The sequence below is a fragment of the Lepisma saccharinum genome, chromosome 11, assembly GCF_977018435.1.
Source record: "Lepisma saccharinum chromosome 11, izLepSacc3.1, whole genome shotgun sequence".
Taxonomy (NCBI): Eukaryota; Metazoa; Arthropoda; class Insecta; order Zygentoma; family Lepismatidae; genus Lepisma; species Lepisma saccharinum.
The window spans coordinates 39,680,209-39,706,018 of record NC_139239.1 but is presented as its reverse complement, the minus strand read 5'-3'; the positions used below and the strand labels follow the sequence as shown (position 1 = coordinate 39,706,018).

General features: G+C 41.5%; 2 protein-coding genes across 3 annotated transcripts in view; both read right to left on the bottom strand.

Moving 5' to 3' along the window:
• Positions 1 to 25,810, bottom strand: part of Fs (Follistatin) — a 236,829-nt gene that overhangs the window by 154,590 nt on the left and 56,429 nt on the right. The window lies entirely within an intron of this gene.
• The window catches only part of LOC145994730 (uncharacterized), a 402,364-nt gene continuing 379,713 nt past the window's right edge, over positions 3,160 to 25,810 (bottom strand). Inside the window, exon 12 of the mRNA XM_083130940.1 lies at positions 3,160 to 3,276. The gene's annotated coding sequence lies outside the window, so the exon portion shown is untranslated. The remainder of the gene's footprint in view (positions 3,277 to 25,810) is intronic.

Sequence of the window (25,810 nt, the reverse complement as noted above, 5' to 3'; positions counted from 1 at the left end):
CCATTTTTTGGTTGCATCTGTAAGAATTTGATTGTGCTAGTTATTTTATCCCTTGTGCATATCTCACTGGTGGTAATAATGCATTTTACATGCTGCGCATCTTATTTTACAAGAGGATCTGATCAGTAGCGTGCCCCAGTGAATTATCCACACACCCTCAACAATCACGTTTCCTCAACGCCCCTCTAAAATGTTTCACAAATATCCCATTTTGGCTTGGAACTGACCCTTACCTATCCCTAAAGACGAAGATACATTTTACAGTCAGTTACTGTCACGGCAATAAAAATGGGACACCTAGGACCTAAAATGCTCGTTTCTCCGAGGGCGTTATGTGTGTTGCCTAACTCCAAGGCGAAAAGTGAATTTAATAGCAAATTTGCAATGCCAACTTCTACAACCGCCGTAGAGTTTGGCAACACGCATAACGCCTTGCAGGGAAGCGAGAATTTCAGGTTCTAGGTATCCCATTTTTATTGCCGATGACCGTAGATCATACATGTTTTCCTGCAAGTGGTATCATTTCCTTTTAGGAAGTCTGCACCTACTGTACCCTCTTCGTACGCCATTGGTTGATTGATTTATTGATTTAGTTTATTTTACTTCGCGTTTTGTGCCTCTTGGCTAATTTGCGAAGATGGGGATGATTGATGAAATGATGAAATTGATGAATGGACATTCAGAAACAACCAAGCCCGACCGGGATTCGAACCCGGGACCCTTGGCGTCGCAGCGCGATGTGCTAACCACTCGGCCACAGGGTCGGGCTCGTACGCCATTGGCTATGATACCAGCTGCATCCATGGTGCAAGCAAAACAACACACCCACTGTAGCCTCTTGGTACGCCATTGGCTATGGTACCGGCTGCATCCATGGTGCAAGCAAAACAACACACCCAATGTACCCTCTTGGTACGCCATTGTCTATGGTACCAGCTGCATCCATGGTGCAAGCAAAACAACAAACCCAATGTACCCTCTTGGTGCGCCATTGGCTATGGTACCGGCTGCATCCATGGTGCAAGCCAAACAACACACCCACTGTACCATCTTGGTACGCCATTGGCTATGGTACCAGCTGCATCCATGGTGCAAGCAAAACAAAGTAAGAAACCATTTCGAAATCAGCAATTTCCATTCCGGCAATCGGTGTTTCATTCCCGTAATTCACCCAGCCACACTCTTATAACTTCACGTAATTGGAGTTGGAAGTCGAACTGTGCAGCAGTTGCATCAGTCTTGGAGGTTATGCACTATGATTCCGTTTTTTTTCTTCCGAGTAAATTGCACAGTGCTATAAAATCACGTGATTGTTCACCTTGGGAAAACCTCCAGTACTTTACTGCCAACGAAGATTATATTTGCACAAATAAGCCATGAGATTTCAGCTATTAAACGTCAGCCTACACCTATGGTTTTAAAGTTATTATTATCGCTATTACGTTATCTTTATGCACCAGACGTGGTTGCTAGGAGAAAGATCAGGAAATGCAACTCGCTAGAAAAAACATAGCTTCCTTCACATGACGGCAGGGGTTGCCAGCGACGTGCAGTTTTTCGAAGACCGACTGAAAAATTTGAAGACCGTTGTGCATAGTTTAGCGCGTCACTGTTTTGGCTATGCTTATGCCACGAACCAATTTAAAGTTCAGGATGTTTTGGGTAAATTGAGCCTCGCAGCGCGAGCTCGAGTGTTCCTACGTGCCCTTGCAATAAACACAGAGTAACTCTACGTAACAGAGCCACGTGGGGAACTTCTCGCTATACAAACATACTCGGCAGAAGTGGCAGGCGAGGAACGTTCGCTAGGCTCACGTCGGCTTCAATAACTTTCCTAAACGCGCTTTCTCTTTGCACTTTTCTCGCTGTTGCATTGTATTGGGAAACAGTTAAACACAAACACTACACGAAGCACGCGAGGACCAAGAAGGAGGACCCCCCCCTTTCCCCGACATCGAAAGTCAAACGATGTCATCTTGAAACGGGTTTACAGATTTCACCGAAATACATCATTCCAGTTACCTGACGTATCTTGGAACTAATTTATTTGATCGGAGACCTCCGTGGTGTAGTGGTTAGCAGAGTGCGCTACGACGTCAGGGATCCCGGATTCCAATCCCGACCAGGACATGGATGTTCTTTCTGAGTGTTCCTTCATTAGTTTCATCACATCATCACTCATTCTCATTGTCGCGATTATCCAAAAGTGGCAGAAAAGCGACGTCAAATAACAAAATCAAAAAAAGCTATTTGATTCGTTCTGTGGCCGAGAGAGTTTAGTAGTCGACTTTCGAACTCGCCACCCATGTTCCGGTCTGGGTGAGTGTCCCTTCATCAATTTCATCTCTTCATCACTCATCCTCATCGTCTCGATAAGCTAAATGTCGCAAAGAAAAAATATGACGCTAAATAACAAAAATACACACGAATACAGGAACTGCTTGAATTTCAACCCCAAACCTCTAAAATGTCTGCAGTTGTCGTGATTATAATATCGGTAACTTAGATGTCGCACACAGCCCCCCAGATAGCACAGTAGTAGTGTCGTCGCCTTGTAATCAAGGTGTCCCGGGTACAATACCCGGTGGAGGCACATAGTGGTTCGGATCCCACTTTAAACTATAGGTCCAGTCCCGACTAGTCTTTCTGTTCATAAAGTGATTTAAAAAACCCACTCACTCAAACAAACAAAAATGGACCTTAGGCTAGTACAAGAAGAATTTCAAGCTCTCGAAGACAAAAAAAAAATCACCTTGAAGAAATAAATATAAATTTCCAAGACAATAAATCGTCAAATAATTTAGTAATAATTTGTATATATTTCTTCATCAGAGATGAACAATATTTTGGAAGGACTGAAACACTTAGAGGATGCTGTTAATTTCTCTTCACATTTCACATTTATCGAAAATCTGGGTTTATTTTCTATTAAATATCTGCAACACTGAAATTGTTCTGAGTGTTCACACGATTGTACTTTCAATTTGCTAACATTTCATAATTGAAAACCATCAACGTATAATTATTGAACTGATAAACCTAGCATTCTACAAATAGGACACTATGCTGTGTATATTGTTAATGTCAATTTGGTTTGGATATTCCCTGCTTTGTGGTGACTGAATTAAAAACAACAGTTTATATCCTTTATTTGGTATGAATAAATTGGGATAACCTTATATGGATTATTGAATAACAACAGCAATATGTGACGTGCCTTACCGATTCACCGCAAAAAAGATCTAGAGTTTCAGAACCTTGGTTAATATGACGTACCTGAAACATAAAGAAAAATCAATGAATTATTTTTCAGAAAAGAAAGTAAAGAATTAATAAAAAACAACACAGCTGTTAATGAGTTGAAATAAATTATTACAAATGAGCTACTGACATAATAAAGAAACTTTCCTGCAATGAAAAATGTAAAGTTTTATTTATCTGGTTAGGGACAGTACACAAACGACAGATTTGACTCGAGCTGCATGTGGTAGTTTTTGAAATAATTTGTCTCGTTTTGGCAGCATCTTTAAAAAGGTTTGTTTTCCTAGGTTTGACTTCTGCGACTATTATGGATAATCATGAAGCGATACACGAAAGAATCGAGCATATACAAATAATACTATCTTTAAAGACTGAAATACATAGTTGTTGTCATTTTACAAAAATAAAAACAAACATTTTACCAGTCTATTAAAGAAAAATCTTTGAAAGTAAGACTTTGTATTCAAGTCTCGTTCGCGGTTTTGGTACGATGAAAAGTTTAACTAAATCAAATTTACTTTACTATGTGACTTCTTCAAGCATACAAAGTGGATAGCTTCCTAAATATGTATAGATAAGTCACATATTTTGTTTATTGGAATTGCAAAGTCACTCCATCAGTGGCAATTGTGAACCAGTGCTGCGTGGTTGTACAGTCACGGACACTTCTGGGTTGTTAATGAATAAATTAACTTTATATGGAATCGTTACAACCCAGCAGTGTCCGTGACTGTACGTATATTCAGGATTAAATCCAGTTTTCGAGGACTCGTAGCGTTGGTATACGAGGCTTCAAACATAAGTTCTGAGAAAATTTGTTTGCCTTAATAACCTACATACGCTGTGAAAGCTTGTGGATGATATAATTCAGCAAATTTATGTTGATACTCTCTCATAGCGGACTTTTTTTTAACCTTTCTCTTGGAACCGTTTACACTTTGAAATCAGTTTGAGATTATGAAAACAAATTCTCGCCTTAAACACAACTCCTACGAGTTAGGCAACCACCTCGTCACATAGGCTGTTTGAAATTCCACTGTTCTGGTGTCCATAATATGAGTTACTCATTGTTCTTTATTTCGTAATGTTCCCTAGAAACGGGGATCGACTCCGGGATGGCGTAGCTCAATTCGCCATTCATCCACTCGCTGGCTCTCGACTGGGACCCCAGCCCACTGCGAGGGGTGTCTAAATAAATAGAATGGCAACACTAGATATGGGTTAACACACCCTTCAAGATAGGTATTTACCTGACTCGTCGTAGGTGAAAATAGCTCCTTCACCCTGACAATCCTTTGGCTAATTCCCCTTTCTCAGTTACGAATGACCAATGACGAATGACCCACGTTTACCTCTCTCGTTACTATTTATTCTCCTTACCTCTTCAAGTCAATCATCTCCGTTGCCCTCCTGTCAGGTGTTGCCAAACTATACCCCGTTTGTTACAAGCTGTCCCGGTTCCCGCGCTAGCTGATCGCTGGCTTCTCTCCGTGCTGGGGAAAGTCAAAGCCAGGCAGCCAATTAAAATACGCAACGTCTCAACAGCGTCTACGTAAGCGTCTCTCTTCTGGCTTCCATTCGCTCCTCGCTGCCCAGCAGACGATTTTTTCCTCGTTTCTCATTGGCACCGAAACTGCCGAGAGATAGCTAGCGCGGGAAACGGGACAGTAAGTACTTCCTACTTACAACTCCTGTCAGCGATCGAGATCCGGGGGTCTGTTACGCTTTAAAATGAGCAGATGTTTGCAAAAAATGAAAAATATAATAGCTTCTTCCTTGTTCCAGGTTTAAAGTACCCTTTATGCACAGATAGGCTCATCGGGACTGGACCTACAGTTTAAAGTGGGATTAGAACCACTATGTGCCTCCCCACCGAGTATTGAACGCGAGAGTCCTTTAGTGCAATGCGGCAACGTTGCCACAATGCCATCGGGGAGACCCTCCACTTCCTTGTATTCATTCGGTGTTTGTTCACTACGCGCATGGATCCCACTTTAAACTGTAGGTCCAGTCCCAATTAGCCTTACTGTGCATAAAGTGGACTTAAAACAACAATTCAATCAATCATTCACTACGCGCATATTTTGCGGGAAAAAAATAGAATGTGAGCAAAAATGTGCAATAAATATGTTTTTTGAAAGTTATGTACTTGCGCAATGTTACATATGTATCCATAATTTTGCTACATACACTGGAAATATAATGTGCAGTTTTTCGATATCTTAAAAACAGTCTGTGTGTGTGTGTGTGTGTGTGTGTGTGTGTGTGTGTGTGTGTGTGTGTGTGTGTGTGTGTGCATATAATATTCAAATCCAAGCCAATTACAAGAGTTCGTTTTAGGTCAAATATGTGGTCAGATAAATTAATCGGGACAGGACTTTCAACGTAAAATCTGAACCACCGTGTAATGTACCTCCATGAGGAAACGAACCCAGTATCTTGTGATCATAAGATTATACTATTACTAGATTTCTTCGAAACAAAAGTAGTTCTACATTATTTGTATTAACAATGATTAGAGAAAGAAGCTTGAGAATTAATTTCCTTAAGCTAAACTGTCACAAACATGGGAAATATTTGACCTAGAAAGATCTTCATCAGTAACGCCATTGTTTTGTTACCAAGTTTCGGATTCGATTTCCGGTGCCGACTCATTTAAGTGTCTAGTATATCTAAACCCGATGAATGTATTTTTGCTAGACTTCGTATTATTATTTTACTACTAATCGTTCTAGTATAATACTTTTTCATCCCTTTTGGGAGGGGCAAGTGCATCCGTGCCCCTCCCGCTTAATCCGCCAATGTGTACACATACATATTTGACAAGTTAATGAAAATCCGGGCTGTAAACATGAGCAACTCCGTTCATCCGACAGACAATCCGAAGAGCTCGACTGGCAACGCGTTGGGCGGATGCAGCTCGAATGCACCTGACCCCATTCCTCTTCACGCACCGCCACCAAGGTTCTACCGCGTCATCGGTTCGCAAGTTATTCTTCCTTCCCGCATTCCAAGGTCGCATCGTAACCAACGTCAACCGCTGGAGGACGGAGTCAGCCTGTCTGTTCGCATTCGCTACCTGAGGTTGAGCAATTACCAACCTTCAAATACACCACCCGATCGGAACTTGGAAACGAACTAGTTCCGTTTGACGTTCCTCTCTCTTAAGCCCCTATCACACGGAACTGGATTTCTAGTAGGAATGTTACTCCAGCAATGTATAACGTATACAGCATGAAAGGCGCGTTGAGTTATACCATCTATGCCGAGTGCACGGTATTTACATTTGAAACAACTAAAATATGCTTCCATACGTGTACATTAAACGTTGTAAAGTATGTATTTAAGCAGCGCCATTGTTTTGTACCTAATAACGTTTTATACGAAACGTTATTCCTCTCGGTTGAATAGTTATCGGCTTTTAAAATTGTGAAGTGATACATTGTTTACATCTCACGCGGCCGCCATTACAACTTCCCTCGTATGGGAACAAAAGTCCATCGACAAGTACGCTGATAAGTAACGTGTGAGGCGAAAACTAGCAAATTGATAGCAAGTCCAGCGCCAACTAGGGCATACCTACTGGAAATCCAGTTCCGTGTGATGCGGGCTTTAGAGAAACTAGTTCCATTTGAAGTTCCTCTTCCTTCTCAAAGGAATGACTTAAAATCAGGGTTGTTAAAGGTACAGGAATTTTAAATAAATTCAATTCCGGTCCAGGAGAGAAAATCAGGAAGCGTAAATGGGTTCTGGACCGTAAAGAACCTTTTTATCTGTAAAGTATTTAAATTCGGTCCGGGAACCTTTATTCCAGGTTCAATTTCAATACGGTCCAGGAACCTTTTTTCCCGAATTAGTTTAAACAGGGTCCAAGTTCCGTATTGAAATTAAATACGCAACTTGGATCGAATATGGACCTGACGATTAACAATTATCCACTTGTGAGCATGAAAGACTAATCCAGGTGCTGGCTGTCTCGAGAATCTCAGGTACAAGGCAGAAATGTGCGAAACGCAAACGCTGCAGTCACGTTACTCCTCTCCATTTAGCTCCATTCTCTCGCGCGTGTTCCTTCACTCTGGCAACACTACCTGTCCCTGTTGTGATATCTGCTGCGCGGCTCCTATTGGCTGCAGTTCCTGGATCGGATGCTGGAGCAACACGTGACGGGTTTGTTTGAGCTCAATGTGACGCCACGCTAATATAGTCCATTGCGTTACGTACAGGAACTCTTCGACAAGGGAGTTTTTAAAAATGGCCCACGACAGAACAACAGCGTTATTATTTATTCCCTGTGCTACGCTTTCTACAACAGCAGCGTGACATTCCAATGTAAAACGTACTTGCGAACATTTTTAGAAGGCAACTTTTAATCGGTCAACATAAATGAGTTCTAGACAGTGTATAAACTTTTTATATTTAAAGCATTTCAATTAGGTCCAGGAACCTTTTTTGAGGAACAATTAAAATACGGTCCAGGAACCATTTTTCAATGTAACAATACGCAACTTGGACCGAATTTAAATTGTGCGAGAAAAAAGATTCCGGTCCTGCAGAGGAACCCAATAGAACCCATTAGAATGTATGAGTTCCTGGACCTTTAACAACCCTGCTTAAAAGTGAAGGTCTTTTTTTGCCAAAGAAACTAGTTCTTTTTTGTACGTTAGTCTTCTCTCCAAAGGAACTTTTATCCATTCAAATTCCTGCTTTTCTCAAAGGAACGAATTCTGTTTGTAACATTACCCATCTCTTCCAAGGAACTAGTTCCATTCGAGGTTCCTACTTTCCTTAAAGGAATTCGTTCGTTGGTCTGCCTTTCCTCAAAATAATTATTTATATTTCTACGTTAACCTTCTCATCCAAGGAACTAGTTACATTGGAAGTTCTGCTTTTCCTCGAAGGAATTACTTAAGTTTGAATACTGGCCTGCAATATCTCCAGACCTCAACTCACTCTTTTTCCACTGGTATGGGACTAACAAAACAAAGTGCAAACCAAACCAAACCTAACTGGCCAGATCTTATAGGGATATTCAGTTCTATCCGGATACGGATATTCTCGGAAATGGGTTACAAAGATCCGAATATTATTAGCCATCGATATGTGTTAACATGAATCGCCATGGAACCTCTTCGATGACGTGGTGATAACGTCGTCACATTTTAATTAAAGGGTCTCGAGTTCGATACCTGATAAATGCACATTATACATGTCTAACTTGGCGGGGGCAAGGGGCACTTGCCCTCACCCCCAAAATTTTCAGATTTATTAAAATTTACAAGTCAGGGTAGTTTTGATAACCTCCTGGGACCTCAGGAGCAAAGTAATACATAGTAATCTTTGTGATTTCGCAAATGTAACAGATTATTTAACCAATTCAGTAATCCAGTGCGATATTTTTATGGGATGAAAGTTTTTTCGATTCTCCTCTCTCTCAGACTTAGGCCCAAAGTTCGATTCTGTCTCCCTCCTCAAAGTTAGGCCCCAAGTTCCGCCCATTGCACATTGCACTGTAGTTCGGATCCCACTTTACACTGTAGGTTCAGTCTCCATTTAAACTTTGACAAGTCGCCGTAAACGCATTGGTCTTCGTTACGAATTCAATGGAACAAATTTTGTCAGTTTACGCAGAACATTTTCCCTCCTCGATGGGGAGGTGAAGGTACGGGGTGGTTCGGATCCCACTGTAAAATGTAGGTCCAGTCTCGAATAACATTTCTGTGCATAAAGTGAATTAAGAAAACGCCTGTGCATGGAGCCTTTTGCATCACCCTCTACATAAGGACAAAAAAAAAGACACTTCCGTGATAATATAAGGCGTATCAATCCAACGTGACAAAACTGAAGGTAATTATACAATGAAAGTTTTTTTTTCCTCCAGCGTTTATTGCAGTTTGATTAGAGAAACGTCCTTGACTCTGGCGAACTCACAATGAGCTGCCAGAAGCGAAAGGTTTACGCTTGGATTTCCCCCCTCTTATTTATGAATGGCAGATGGTAAGCAATGATCGTGACGTAGACGAAACGGAATTCTTGTGGGGGGGGAGCAATTTTCCATTTGCCACACGTGGCGGAGCGTGTAAGTTGAAATGTGCAATGGAAGAACTGCAGATTCCAGAATAATCTTTGGTCCTTGTGCTATCAGAGATCCTATTCCATCTAGTGATTACAGAAACGTCTTGTGTTAACTCGGCGGCTTCTACTATGTTAACCTGTTCTCAAATATGAAGGAGACTTGTGGATTCAGTTCATGGAAAGATATACGTATGATCATCAAATGGGGGCCTCCCTAATGGTGTAGTGGTAGCGTCGTCGCCTTGTAATGAAGGGGAACCCGGGTTCGATACCCGATGGAGGCACATAGTGGTTCGGATCCCACTTTAAACTAAACTGTAGGTCAGTCCCGATTAGCCTTACTGTACATAAAGTGGACTTAAAACACCAACTCAATCAATCTTCGAACATAAGCAGTTTCTTTCAGGAATTAACGACTTTCAATGGAACGAGGTCCTTGAAATAGAAGGGTAACTACGTACAAATAGATATTGTTTCTTTGAGGGAAGGGAAGTAGTTGTTTGAAGGGTAATGGTAAATTAGTTTCTTTGAGGTAAGGAGAACCTTCAAGCTTCACTAATTCCTTTGAGGCCGGGTTCGAATTCCAGTCAGGGCATGGGTGTTCTTTGTGAGTGTCCGGTCATGAATTTTATCATATCATCACTCATTCTCATCTTCGCGATTAGCCGAAAGTGGCAAAAAAAGCGAAGGAAAAATAAATCAAATCCGTCAATTCCTTTGAGGAAACGGGGCACTGCAAATGGGACTATCCTCTGAAGTGATGAAGAATAACATATAAACAGAACGAGTTTCTTTGGGAACTTACTTACTAACTACGAACTTTACTAATTCCTGTGAGAAAAGCAGGCAATTGGAACGGAACTAGTTCCTCGGAAGAGATGGGTAACGTAAAAATAGAACTAGTTCTTTTGAGGAAAGGAAGACCTACGAACTTAATTAATTCCTTTAAAGAAACGAGGAACTTCAAATCGGACAATTCCTTGGAGAAGAAGGGTAACATAATAATAGAACTAGTTTGTTTAGCAAAGAGACTAAGGCTCGCAAAACCGCCACTTACAAATATTAAACGATTGGTATTTCGAATCACATGGTATAGTCGACGCGCTAGCTACGTAAACGACCGGCTAGCTTTGAAGTCGACTGAGCGCTCCCACCAGCTCCAACAATCACATTCAACGCACAGTGTTGCCACACATCTACTCTACGCCACCTTGTCCCTCCGCGCACAACCACCTTCCCACGGTCTCCACATTGAAGTTGCAAAGTACGGCAACAGCGTATGCGCAGTCATGTGACTGAGACTCCACGTGGAGTAGACGAGCAGAATGACAGTTGCGCCCATTGGCTGAAGGTTGAGTGTCATTGGACGAAAATAACTCGCCCGTTATTTATCCCCACCCATGTTTGTGGCGGCGGTTTTATTTGTTATTCGACGATAACGAAGTAAACGCGTGGACTATATAATAAAAGAGTAAATACTTGCAGAGTCAGGATCAGATTGCCGTTGTTAGAGGGGTGGGGTTATGGAAAAACATGCACAAAATAACAAAATTGCTACCCTATCCACAAAACAACCTCGAATCGAGCATTGCCTCTTGTCTGAATATAATATGATTATGAAATTAACACACATTACAGTATACTAGGATGTTATAATGATTGAATAACGGCAATGTTTTTCAAGGCTATATGGCTACAACATCAGCATCCAAAATACATCCACGCAGGGGCGGCACAAAAATGAGACGAGACTTGGCACAGTCTCAATCTCGACTCAAGTCTCGAAATATATATACTGTAAATATAAAGTGTCAACAAGCAAAGTTTGACAGCGTATAGAGGCCATCAAAGCAATCAACTTTTCTTAGCAATATTTTTCTGTTCGACGCCTAGTCTCAACGCTACGAGATCTCAAAAAACGGAAAATTATACTGAAAATATTAGCAACCACTGAGCACAGGTTGCCACCAATGCTAATACATAACTTATCTATAAATGATACGGTACATAATATCCGCTTGGTATGTATGAAGTAGTGAAATAGTAAAATTGGTACAGATAAGTTTTTCATTGTCACTCAGACTCAACCGAGACCAAATCCCGGTCTCGCCTCGTTTATACAGAGGCATGCCTCCTTCTCGACTCGACTTTCTACAAGGCAATCTCGTATAAATATTTTCAATTTGTCAGTTCGAGTCGAAGTATAGAACCATTCGATATTCACTGTATGCAACTATGAATGCATACAAAAATAAAATTTGGTGTACTGAAATGTATATACAGGTGTTACTTTATTTCGTACAATACAATTTGTCTTTGTTGGTAAATTTTTTCAAGAGCGTATAAGCAATTAACTATCGATATATCCCGCTCTGACCAGTAACTTGGTAGCTAAAATATAGCAAATAGGCCTACATTGATTTCCTTTATTTTACTTCGCTTTTTGTGCCACTTTTGAACAATTTGCGAATATGGGGATGACTGATGAAATTGATGAATGGACACTCAAAATACCCATGCCTAGGACGGGATTCGAACCCGGAACCCATGGCGTCGTAGCGCGATGTGCTAACCACTCCGCCACGGGGGCCGGCTATAGCAAATACAGTTTCAGTACAATATTGTCGCTCGTATATCTACCTTGTTTAACTCGGCTAGAGAACTATTGTGTTCCGAAATGCAAGCCCGTTCTTTTGATAAAGGGCGTGGCCGCGGATATTTTGGGAGGGCCACATAACCTCACGCGCCAACTATGCTTCACTATTATAAAAACATACGACCTATATGCTCGATTATGGACCTTACTCATTTCGTTCTCGGTCTTGCTTCGATATGCAATTATCTATTGACGTATCAAGCTCGTCGTAAAGGTAAAAAGGTAAAGTGCTCCCCTGTGCTTAGCACCACGCCATGAAGGAGTATAGGGGGTGTGGGGGTAACGCCCCACACTTTCTTGATCCGGTCGTGAGTGGGGGGGGTGATGTGATCAGCATCACGCCCCTGACCGCCTTTACCCCCCAGGGTTTCCCTCAGGTACCCATGTCATTCGACGCTGGGTGGGCTCCGGGGCCGCTTCAAACGTTAGAAAAGTTCCAGGATTTGAACCGGCCGGGGATCAAGCCCGGGACCTTTAGCATGGTAGTCAGACGCGTTACCGACTGAGCCACCGCGGCCATATATCGAACTCGTCGTATATATGAAAATCTGGCAAAGGTCTCACAGTACAGATATTAATATTGTAACAAGTTTATAGTAATTATCACATTATTGATTTCTTAAAACTATACTTTTGCGGTGATTTCTCAAAATGCAGGCTTATATGAGACCGATGTGGAGTAAAACTTTTTAAAAACTTTAACTTCAGACTATATTTTACGACCGCTACACACGTAATTAATATTGTGGTTGCATTACAACTTACGGTAAAAGTTTTATAACAAAATTCTACACATTTTCTTCTTTCTTTTCTACGTTTAGGAGTCTCACCAATGGTGTAGTGTTGCCTTATAATCAAGGGATCTGGGATTCGAACCTCGTGGAGGCACACAGTTGTTAGGATCCCTATTTAAACTGAAGGTCAAGTATTACGTATATCCGATTACAGCCTATCTGTACATACATTTTGTATAACTTAAACATCAAACGTTTTCTAGATTTACAACTCTCTGGTTTTGTGCTTGAACGAACTGTTTTCGCCATAATGATGTGTAGAGCATCTACAATCCTACACCACTATAGGAGAAAACGAGGTTGAGATATGAAGAAAAATTATTCCAAATTGTTCATTCTGCGGCGCCATTTCACGTAGTAATTATGATCTGCATTAATGCAATTCAAGGTGAAAATCTACTTAATATTTTCAAACTACACGCGTGGCATTTTATAAACCTTGTGGCATACCGGGGACTCGATCCCAGACCTTCCGCATTCCGGACAGATGTGCAAACCGTTACACTGGGGGAGTCCCACTCCTAAGGTCATTGTTAGGAGATACTCAAGGCCAGCTGGAAGCTGTCGGGGCAGCATTGATGGAGTTCGCGAATTTACCTTGCGAATGTAACGGTTATCGTATCTGTGTGGAATGTGGGAAGTCCTGGCTTTGAGTCCCGTAGGCACAAGGCTTCAAGAGCTGGCACCTCAGTCGATGTGGACGCTGGAGATGAGCACAAGTATTGTCACGCCGAGAGTAGCACAAACGCGATGGCCGCTCAAGTACTGGAGGGTGTAGGAATCAACTCGTAACACCGTCAAAATATAGACTGGTACGTATATACATAACAGTATATAGGCTCCGTCTAGTTGTCTACACTTTTTGACACCAGGTGTAGTGCAGGTTCATGCCAGTGCCAAGCTGGTGCAAGGAAATTGCGTTCGACCAAGTAGACGATGTATGCAAGAATAGCGGTGTAGATTCAACAAATGCCTGTCTGCTACATTAGACATACATTTCATTGATTACACGCAGCACGTGACATGCACCACATTATGCACTGCACCGCTCCACAACGTAATGCAAACAATCGGTGCAGACACCAAATACACTACGTGACACCAAATCGACGAAGTAGACGACTGCTCGGTGCTGTACTTTGTAACCAACTAAACGGGAGAGTGCAGAGATATTTAAAAAGTGCAGCGAACTAGGCGGGGCTATTATTACCGCTACAAGTCGTATCTCGATTTACTTCTACGGGTCCGAAAGGTCCAAAAACCAGGCTTTAAGTACTATCTTGTCGGACGTGACATCACCTAGTGTAGTTCGAAAACGCCAATGAAACGAGCAATCGAGCCCGCAGTATGAATCATTGTAGACTTGTTTACTAGACTCGTGCACTTGTTACTCACTTGTTTGAAATCATGGATGTCTAAAGTTAGCCAGATGTTAGTTGTAGTTCTAATGTGCGGAAATTTAAGTATAACAACCTTTTAAAATGCTATGTGATTTATATGGTGAAAAACAAGTGTTTATAACGCAAGTAAAACAATATATTCTTAGTTTTACCTACTGATCGTATTTGGCGCTGCAGTCGACGTGTAATTCGAAAGATTTTCCCTTCCAGTCGAAGGCTTCAAGACTGAACTGCGAGACGATTCTCGAATGATGTTCAAATGTCATTTCGAACAAGGCCTATACTTCGGTGCGCGCCATGCACTACGGGATGAGCAAGGGCATCGTCATGCTGGAGACTATTCACGCGTTTTCTTTTTGGTTCACCTATGGAAGAGAATTAGAAAACCAGGAACTATTATGGCCAAGCTAACACGGTAGTGTGAGAGTGTGGGTTCATTAGTCTCCTAATGAAAGCACACAATTTCGACATTTGCAACAACGCATACAACAACTGCCGTGCCTAGCGAAGCAGGGAAATTGCCACTGCATGCGTATTGAGCGTGCAAGACCATTCCCAAGGGCCTGGAAAGGAAACCTTCATGCTAGCAATGTGCGTTGAACCCAGTTCCAATGACCAACACGTGCTGGCCTATTGATGAGCGAACGCAGCGGAGGAACCGGTTGCCTCTGTTTACTACAGCGTCCTACGCAACCATGCTCCAGCAACTCTCCCACAGGAATACCAATGCACCAAAAAGGAAGGCGCAAAGCTGCATTCCTGCACAACCGACCAACCACTCGCATTGGACCTGTTTTTTCAGTGACGTCACGAAATTCTCTTCCCGCTCGTGTACGACTAACTTTAAATATCCTCCCCAAAACGGCGAAAAAAGAAGGAAGACAATCTCTGAGGAAGAGTGTCCAGGAATCTGACTGAAGGAATAGGAAGGAAGCAGGGCCGTGCAACGCGCTCGAGCAAATTCATAACACCGCATCGCCAGCGACTTAATCTGGTCTTGTCACATTCTTTTCTCGTTAGTGAAACTGCAGCTTCACTTGTTTTCGCAGTTACAAACCCTGTCAATGAACTTCCACATGGCGTTCGCTGCATTCCTCTCAAGGTTTTTTTCTTTCTTCCAAAAAGCCGAGCAAAAACGGTGGGATTTTGCATCCAATGCCGGCAAAATAGTTTTGGACGTACGCAGTAACGAGGCAATGTTGAGGACGAAAAAAAAACAGGAGGAAGACATGAGAATAGCCTCACAGCGATCCGTTTGGTGATCTACCTTTCTGTGACATGTGAGAAACAGTGGAACTGGGGTGTGTAGGATTTCCTTCCTGCAAACAACCGGGACGCATACTTTCTCACGTTCACGACGCAGTATCAAGTTTTTAAAAAATGAGTCATCGCATGTTCTTGCTACAAGACAGTTGTTTCCTGAAGGTCAGTGCCAACGGTTTCATGCTGGCGTGGATTCTTCCTTTCACAGTATCCATGGTGTTTATGTCTGCTCAAAATACCTTACGCCCATAGGCGTGCAACCTGCACACGGGTTGTGCTAATGGTGCCATGGCAGAATCAACTTTAAAGTACGGGTATTTTGTTTTTGAGAAGGAATAGGGGAATAGATTACTACTTGATTGGTATTTGTGTGTATTTTGTATTTTTTTAATATTACGCCGCTTTCCGTCTCTGAGGCTAACGGCGAAGATGAGGATTAGTGGTTGGTTGATTTGTTGTTTTAAATCCACTTTATGCACAGTAAGGCTAATAGGGACTGGACCTACAGTTTAAAGTGGTATCCGAACCACTGTGTGCCTCCACCGGGTATCGAACCCGGGACCCCTTGATTATAAGGCGGCGACGCTACCACTGCGACATCGCGGAGGCCCGCATGAGGATTAGTGATAATATGATGTAGATCATGATGGTATACTCACAAAGATCACCCATGACAGGCCGGGAATTGAACCCGAGACCCATGGGATCGTAGAGCGTTGTGCTAACCACTCTGCCACGGAGGTCTGCGAATTTGGCGATCTTAACTACAGAGAAGCTAGATAATAAATACGCGCTGTTATATCTATTCGTATACTATCTTTTTTACGTATTCATGTAATAATAAAATGCAATATTAATAAATTTACATATTTTAGATAATACTTTATAAATTATAATTTAATTATTTAAATTTAAACATTTATATTATTATTATTACTTCTGAGGCACTTGCTTCAAACCCCTCGAAATATATTTCTAGATACATGCCTGTCTAACATTTATTTTGATTGTATAGGAAAATATTCCAGAAAGAAGGTTATATTTATAAAACAATAAAAAAATCCATAATACGCGTATGTTTTGAGCATCGCATGCCTATGCTTACGGTATGTATCGTGCACACAAATCCCCTGGTCTTCATGCGGACTATTACTAGATATATCAACGTGGTATGTAAAAATGTATCTATTCTACCATCACAGTTTAATCATCGTAAGATAAAACGAAAAAATAATCCCGCCTGAAAGTAGACGTACTATGCTTAAATATGGTCAAACACCCAGTGTCAACAAGACACTGAAAAAACAACTTTGTAGAGTAATTGGACATTGTGTGTGAAGAAAATTGTATCAATGAAACTTACTGGATAGTGTGTGTGAAGAAAATTGTATCAATGAAACTTACTGGACAGTGTGTGTGAAGAAAATTGTATCAATGAAACTTACTGGACAGTGTGTGTGAAGAAAATTGTATCAATGAAACTTACTGGACAGTGTGTGTGAAGAAAATTGTATCAATGAAACTTACTGGACAGTGTGTGTGAAGAAAATTGTATCAATGAAACTTACTGGACAGTGTGTGTGAAGAAAATTGTATCAATGAGACTTACTGGACAGTGTGTGTGAAGAAAATTGTATCAATGAAACTTACTGGACAGTGTGTGTGAAGAAAATTGTATCAATGAAACTTACTGGACAGTGTGTGTGAAGAAAATTGTATCAATGAAACTTACTGGACAGTGTGTGTGAAGAAAATTGTATCAATGAAACCTACTGGCTCACCATCACAATAAGACAGTCTCTGATAAACACCCACTGCAGTGTGTAAGATGGATTATGCAAAGGTTTTGGTAGTTCCTGGTGTTAGAAAGAAAGAAAGACAGCTGAGCTTAAGGTCATCTTATACCCTAGCAAAAGTTTGAGCATTTACCTTGTTAAGCCTGTACAAGCTTATGTGCTCAATTTATTCGCGATTATCTCAGAACTAATCGACAGAACTTTTCTCGAATTCTACCTGAGCACTGAAAAAGGATGTTTCTTGATAAACGTTCCGAAAATTGATTAATTAATTTTACTCTTTACTCTTGAAATAACGAATCTTGTCCACTCTTCTTGACAGGGTAACCCTTGAAGTGTTCGCGTCTTTGCCCGTCTAGGTGTTCGAGTGTGCGACTCAATGTCTCCTCTCCAAAGGTTCCTAGATTCGAATCCTGGTCTGGACTTCTTCGCAAGTGTATCTTCATTAGTTTCATCTCACCATCATTAGTTCTCAACGTAGCGCTCAGTTTACAAAGGAAAAAAAAAACGGGGATGTAAAATAATGAAAGTATAAGTTCAATCAACGTGAATAACTGATCTGCCCTGAACATACCGCCCTTTAAGCTTGGTATTTTCTGAATACGGCATGACGAGCAGAACAAATGTACAGGAACGCAATCAAGGCTTCTCTAGAATCTGTCGACAAGGCCGCGCATAACGGGTAGGGAAGGAGAGAAAGCGAGTATGTGGAGCAAAGCAGAGCGCGCTGCTGCAAACGGCTGGTAGCTGCAGCCACGTTTTCCCCTTCTCGCGCATTCATTGGTCGAGTCTTCCCGAGTCACTACTTGCGCAGAGACTTGTTTTCGCTCGTTTGCTCCAGAGATGCTTCGGACAGAGTTGTAGACGTATGGTGTGGTTGTGCAAACGCAATATCATATAACTTAACTACGGGGGCTAACATGGTGACCGTTTTGTGTGATCGTCACTGGTTGTGTTTTGTTGACTGTTCGATCGTGCACTATGTGTGCTTCGCCCAATTGATAAGCGTACTAAGAAAGTGCGTCACACCCAATGGACCAAAAAGGTTTGTTCCATCTTGTTTCATTCGAAGCACTGTGCGCCGTATCGAAGGAAGTTAGCAGGAAAAAAAAATATGCCTAATTCGCACAATGCTTTCCATCACTAACACCGTATTTTACACTGACGCTTGAAAATAAAAATAGAGTCAATCAAATGTAAAGAAAGTTTGGAATTAAATGATTAACAGAACAGCCCTGCATATAATGCGCTTATAATATAACATGATGCAAATTAACAATAAGATTACTGTTTAAAGCACTAGAACAATTGTAACATGTGTTAAAACAACGCCAGGGGCGAAGAATCTGTGACGATGTAAATTTTAATACAACGTAATCGTGAAGTTAAAATGGTGGAAGTAAATGAGGTTCATGTATATACGTAATAAGTGTGAATATTCGTCTGAAGACCCTGTTAGAGGGTGGAAACGTTACCTTTTTAATGTATATATTTTCTATACAATAAATTCTGCCTTGGTCAGCATTTTAATGTTTTATTAACATGGAAGCAAGGCTTAACAGTGTAATAAGCAAATGCAAAAGCTTGACATACAAATCTTACTAGAAACGCGCTTTCAACATGTCTTCGCAAGTCCCTACATCTAGGATATTTCACTACAGTTGGCAAAATAACGTCACAAATGTCAAGGCAAGCTGTCGTTCGTAACTCTGTTACACAGAAGCAGTGATCGTCACATGTGAAGCAATGATTCAACTGATTCTACGTTATTCCAGAATCGTCATATGGAAGCGTGTTAGGGTCTGTAAGTGAGTAAGAGTGAAAACATGCACTTACCGGAAAAAGCTCGCCGTTAGGATCATTGTGAGAATACCTGGTACGAATTAGAGTTGGGTTCCAGGCCTCCTCGATGGCGCAGCGGCAGCGTCGTTGCCTTTTAATCAAGGGGTCTCGGGTTCGATACATAGTGGTTCGGATCCAGTCCCGATTAGCCTTACTGTGCATAAAATGGACTTGAACACCAACTCAATCAATCAATCGAGTTGAGTCCCAGTAGCCATCCGAGTGCATATTCCAGTATACTTCGACGTTGTAAACTGGCGTTGCATCACGTCCTAGTGAATGGGACGCCGACCTTCATGGCGGAGTGGTTATCACAGCGCGCTACGACACCAGGGGGTCAGAGTTTGAATCCCGGCCTGGGTATGGATGTTCCTTGCGAGTGTCCTATCATCACTCATCTTCATCGTCGCTATTATCAAAAAGTGACAGAAAAGCGACGCTAAATAACAATAATCAAATCAAATCACTGTATGTGGCCCATTCGAGTTGGATGAAAAACGAGCTTGCCGTGTGTATTACATACTGTTTCAGGTTCAACACATCTCAAACAGTTCTGCTAAAGAAACTCTGTGCAAATGACTGTAATGAGAGGCAATGGGTAGCAAAAGTAAAAGAAGGAATTACTCGTACATAGCTTAGCAGACCTTGTGGCGGAGTGGTTAGCACCGTGCGTTACGACGCCAGGAGTCACGGGTTCAAATTCCGCCATGGGTGTTCTTGTGAGTGTCCATCAATTTCATCATATCACTCATCCTCATCTTCGCGATTAGATAAAAGTGGCAGAAAACGAAGTAAAAATAAACAAAACCAACCACTCGATCAATTGTATGATGGGTTCAGAGCACAAGTGGTGTAACTCCAAGACAGTTTTGAGAAAAGGGCACATTTAGATAGCTTAGTACTATGGAGAATAGCTATTGGACCGCAAACATAGTGGTGCCTCTATGAGCAAGAATTTGAAACTTAGGAGATACTTATTTCTGGCACTGAAATGTTGATAATTCACAGTTCTAAGTTATACAGGGACGGGTGTAAGTCACTACTTAGACGTAGAAACCAGATCGAGATGTTAATCTGTTAACAGAGAACGTGAAGTAAATCAGAGATTCATTCAACTGTCAACAGATGAGAGTTTGAGGTCTTGTAATAAAGGAAACAGCTGTTGTGTTGATCAGCAAAGTGCTGTGGGTCAGACCGTTTTTTTTTCTTTTTAACAAAGTGACTTACACCACTGTAACTTTAACCCGTCTACATGTAACTCGATTTTCATGAAAAGTGGAGTAACACTAATTGTGCTCTCATCTCCTTATAAGGTTGGGTAGATTTGAGAAGAGGGATACAGACGATAGGGGCCATGCGGGACTGACTGGAAGACATTAACAAACAGATTCATTGATTGATTAGGGTTATTTTATTTCGCTTTTTGGCAAATCGCGAAGACGAGGGTGAGTGATGATATGATGAATGGACGCTCAGGAAGAGTATATCTCGATCCCGTCTAATATTTACAATGTCCTCTTGGTGTTGATACCATCCCTACAATTCTCGTACGAAGCTGCCCACATTTGACGTCTACAATTAAAAGATTGCCCGTGGAAATGTCTAAAGCTAACAAAATCCTAGCGCGCGACAGCCGCCGCCCACCACGAGATCTGGTTGTTGATCTGCAACTGTAAATAATCCGAGCTTCGTGAATTCAGAGTATGGAGGCTGGGAGTCGGCGCACCACATGACAACCTGAGTCGATGGAAAGGAAAGCAGACAACAGGTGGCTGTCGCTATTGTCTGAGCCGCGAAGTGAGTTGGTCAGGATTCTCTCTCCATGCTCCTTCCAAGGTCGACTCACGGTCACTCGAGTACGCACGGACATACAAGCGCATACAAATACTCACACACACATACTCGGCTATGGAAGTCCGTTCACCCTCTGCATGGGCAAGCTAGCTGTTCACTGAACTCTGTGCTATGTCTTCGGGTATTTTTAAGAACTGTTTCAGAAGCCACCGATTTCTTCTTCATCGATCAAGAAGACGGCAGGGCACCGTGTTAAATCTCCTGACAGAGGAGCCATTAATAAAGGAAGAAGCTGCGTGGAAAGAATGAAGCTGGTGACGTGAGTTGGCATAGGTCGGAAAAGAATGACGAAGGTAGAAGTAGGAAATACAAGGCTATCCCTCTCTCTTGCGTCCATGTTTCTTTCTATTGTCTCTTTGTGAAACTTTTTGAGTACTCCTGAAAGATGAAGGCTGGTTCCATCACGCAGCCACAAATAGATTAAGCAGACACTGAACAGCTCTGAAAGTCTTCTTCAATATATATTTACTGAAACTTGTGGATATCGACTAGCTGTATTGCATGATACAAAAGGTGAGTAGCAGTGTGTCTATAATTTTGTAAAAGCATGATTCTCTGACTTTTCCAGACCAGGTATTTTCCACCCGCCTCCTGCCCCACTATGATGCCATCACTGGCTCCGGCTCACAAAGACCAACTTTTGCCATGAGTATATATTTTGCACGCGATGTGATATTATATTCGCTGCGTCGCCCCACCCCCTCTTACCTCCTCAGCTGCTTTTTATAGTGCCGTAGCTGACGTGAAGATGACATAATATTGTTATCCGGTATTCCTTTATTTCGAATTTCATGCAACCATTGGTGGATTATTGAGATGGGCGATCTAGACGGTGAAAACTAAAAATAAATTGTCATCACTTTAAAGTTAACGGTATTAGCAGTGTCCCCACCCCTCTAACACCTAAAATTGTCCTAGGAGGCACTTTACGCAGCCTTCGTTAATCTAGCTCCTTGAGAGTCAACTTTAGCTATATTTAAGGTGAAACGTAGCTCTTTCATGCACATCAGGTTTGACAACACTGCCAGGATGGCCGCCGTAGGAGGCAAGGAGAAATGCATTACGCTTATGGAACCATTATTTTATTCGTTTTCTCGGGAATAACAAACATCAAATGACGTAGAATAGTACATGGACGGAAAAAGGACACGTTGAACTATGTCTTACTGGTAGGAAAAGTCCAAACTCCCATTTGATTACCCGTCAGTTGAAGTTGATTTCCCATAAGGAATAGAAAGGATTTTGTAAATACGTATTGATCATATTTTTCAAACATCGTGTCTAGCTTAATAATCTCCTTAAAAAAAACCGCTTCCACGTGCAACATGGAGAGAAATTTATACTTTCTTGTATAGTGAAGGTTTCTTTTAGCACTAGTGTCCATTCCGACGATATTGATATAACTGCACAACTGGTGCATAATTGTTACTCTTCCCCTTTTAACATTAACTTCACATGATAAAAGTAATTACGAGAAGGTAACTGAACAGAAATTGACATCAAGGGCGAACTCTTACCCTAATACTTGCCACATATTGATCGACTAATGGTAACCAAAGAATTCAGCATGATTTATTGATTTAGTTTATTTTACTCCGCTTTTCGTGCCACTTTTGGTTAATTTGCAAATATAGGGATAAGTCATGACATGATGACGCCGGGCCCCCTGGCGTCGTAGCGCGATGTGCTAACCACTCCGCCTCAGGGGCGGCTAGAATTCATCATGACAATTATATCATAAATAATACAAAATTATAGTAAAATTTAGTAATATATATATTAATCCTAATATCAAAAAAACATAATCCAAAAATTACAGGATTTTGATTTGATTTGATTTATTTTACTTCACCTCTTGTGCCACTGTTGGCTAATTTGCGAAGATGGGGATGAGTGATGATATGATGAAATTAATGAATGGACACTCACAAACAACCATGCCAGGCGAGGATTCGAACCCGGGACCCCTTGCGTCGTAGCGCCAAAAAATACAGGAAGAAAGTAGTAAATGCTAATAGCCATGTTCTTTGCATGCTTAAATTCGTACAAATTATTTCTATGGTTCAAACCTGATACTATATTTTTACTATTATTAGTGACAATAATGTGGTCATGACGAAATCAGAGTGGGTGATGATTTTTGCGTTTCTGATGTTTCTTCGATCAAGCAACAGTATCTATGAACCAGAAAGCCTAGAGTTGTTTTAAATGTGACAAGGAGTCGACAGGTATCACTGAATAGAATTGTCATCTCTCCTGTCATCTCTCCACAGTAAACATACCTTTGGGTCATTCTATTGTTGCGAGTCTTTCATCGTAACCAAAGCCTAGCTCCAAACTACCAAAAATACGTAATACCAATATGATGACGTCACCAGTATTTGCACCACTTTGAGAGATACACAGGTTGATATACGCAGAGGTAACCAATGTGTGTAAGCAGGTGAGCAATCTGTTGATTTGTGCATATTCTTATTTATTTTATAATTTACTTCTTTTAGCTGTCTTGCCTAATTAAACAAAGGAATTGTAATATTTCTAAATTAATTTCATATTTGTATATATGCTAGCGACAGTCAAAATGTAACCTTAATATATTTTATTGAATATGTACGTACAAATAGTATTTAAAATATTTTATCACTTTCAGCACAGCCCCCACTACATTCAATGCATGTGTGCCAGCATTTCACTAATGTGCGAACTGTACCTTACATGACCTGTAGATCCAAAAGTTCTTTTGGTAAAATTTGCAGGTTGGTTCTTTTGCCTTTCTCTACACTTGGCTTCATCCGCTAATCTCTCGGTGCCAAGTCGGGTTCATACGGACGATGAGGAAGACGCTCCAAATGCAGTTCAGTATTTTTTTCTTTGCTGTAGCACTAGCAGTGTGCGGTCGCGCGTTATGATGGACAAGACACAGAACCGAGCAAATCGCACGTTTTCACCTTACTGCAGGTATCAAGTGGACTACTTGTCTACCATTCATGGATTCGTTTTCATTCCCCTCCCCCCTTTACACACATATATGGAAAACCAAAACTTGTCACTTGTCTTATATTACCAAAGGATTCCATTAAAAAGTTTTAAGAAATGCATATACAACGTCAAGTATGTTTCAATCCCACTTTCTACCCAGATAGGCTAATCGGGACTGGCTCTACAGTTTGAAGTAGAATCCGAAATACTGTGCAATGCACCCACACAACCCTCCCTGGGCACACCACTGACAATAAAGGCTTCCATTCTTATCAAGTTAAATCTGGTTCAATTCCCGGTGCGTGTCGCATTTCAGTAGTGAGACTTTCATTATAAATTACAGAACTTTGGAAGTGAACAAAATTTGCCAAACTATTTATTCTTTGCTTGTTTTATTTTCAATTATAATTTCCGTCGTTCCAGTATTTTTGATACCGGGCTATAGCCTTTATTAGGCACAAAAATCAAGCACCAAATTATTACTACGGGTGGAATTAAAAATATTCCCGGATTGTCCCAAGATTGCTTTCTTCTGATACACCCTATACTAGACATATTTCTCGTTTCGCTGTAATACGCAGCTTGCCGATTACCAAATATAGAAACACAAGCAAGCGAAATTGCGTCTCTAAGCTGTGGAATGGTTCTGAGCAAAAGTTGTCGAGACTGTTATAAAAGTCCACTTTCCGAATTCCGGTTCAAATTCCACAGTCTACTTAGATACACACACACACACACACTCATGGCGGTGGCTGCAGAGACTTTAAAGAACATAAAAATCGCGTAAAAGGAAGTCGACACTGAAGGTCGAAGTGCCCCCTCCCCGCCCTTAAGTTTTCTAGCAAGACTGAACGGTCGGAGCAAAGTCATCAAGAGATAGGAAGAAGTCGCGTGTCAACTACTGCATTTTTTTCTGAAATGTGTAAGTACAAATTGCAGCTGTGCTTGCGGTACGATTCCATGGGCACTGACCGATTGCTGTTAATCTGCATCGAGTTTAAGCTTAACACAAGACCTTTTTTTGTTGCCAATCTGTGATTTGAATTCAACATGTCACGTACTGATACCACATAGACTGTATGTCTACTTCTTCATGTGTCCACACGTAATTTACGTACAGATTACAGTGCTTATACGAGGGGAAGTAAAAAATTCTCCTAACTTTTGCCATAACTTTCTTTAGGTTGGCCGCACTGCTTCCAGCGCTCGCGTCGTAAAAGGTGGTACTCTTGTGGTTTCGTGGCCGAGGTTTGATCTTAACCGATCAATTTTTCTTTCTTTTGTAACAGAGTAAATATGTCTGTGCGCACCAAGGAAGAACAGATCAGTGATCCGATTTCTCTGGTGTGAAGGTGTGTCAGGGGCTGAAATTCATTGCAGGCTACAATACGGGGGCAGCGTTCTACCGCGTAGAAGTGTGCATGAATCGAGAGAGCTTCTAAAATGGCCGGACAAAGTGATCAATCAGTAATCGGTTAGTTCGTATGAACTTTCCAGCCTGATCATTACCAGTGCGTAGTTAGAGATCGGTTAGTTCATTGAACTCTCCAGCCTAACTATTGCTTATTTTTGTGGGAGCAGGAAAAGGTTTATTATCCATTTTGCCTTGACTCATCTCACTCAACAGGTCGCTAGGTGCCGTGGCTTGCCGCGAGTTGATAGCTTCCTGGAGATGGGGCCTTGCTCGAAAAGGTTTATTATCCAAAATGGCCGGACAAGCGTGAAGCACGAAGCGGGAGCAGGACGCCAATCAACTTCCACCACGAGAAGATTCAACAAGCACGAGAGATGATTCTGACGAACCGACGGATGCCACCTCATCGATGATCATCAGAAACCCAAATGCCAACCTCTCATCAACGTCGTCGTCCCTTTCTTTAGACAAACAAG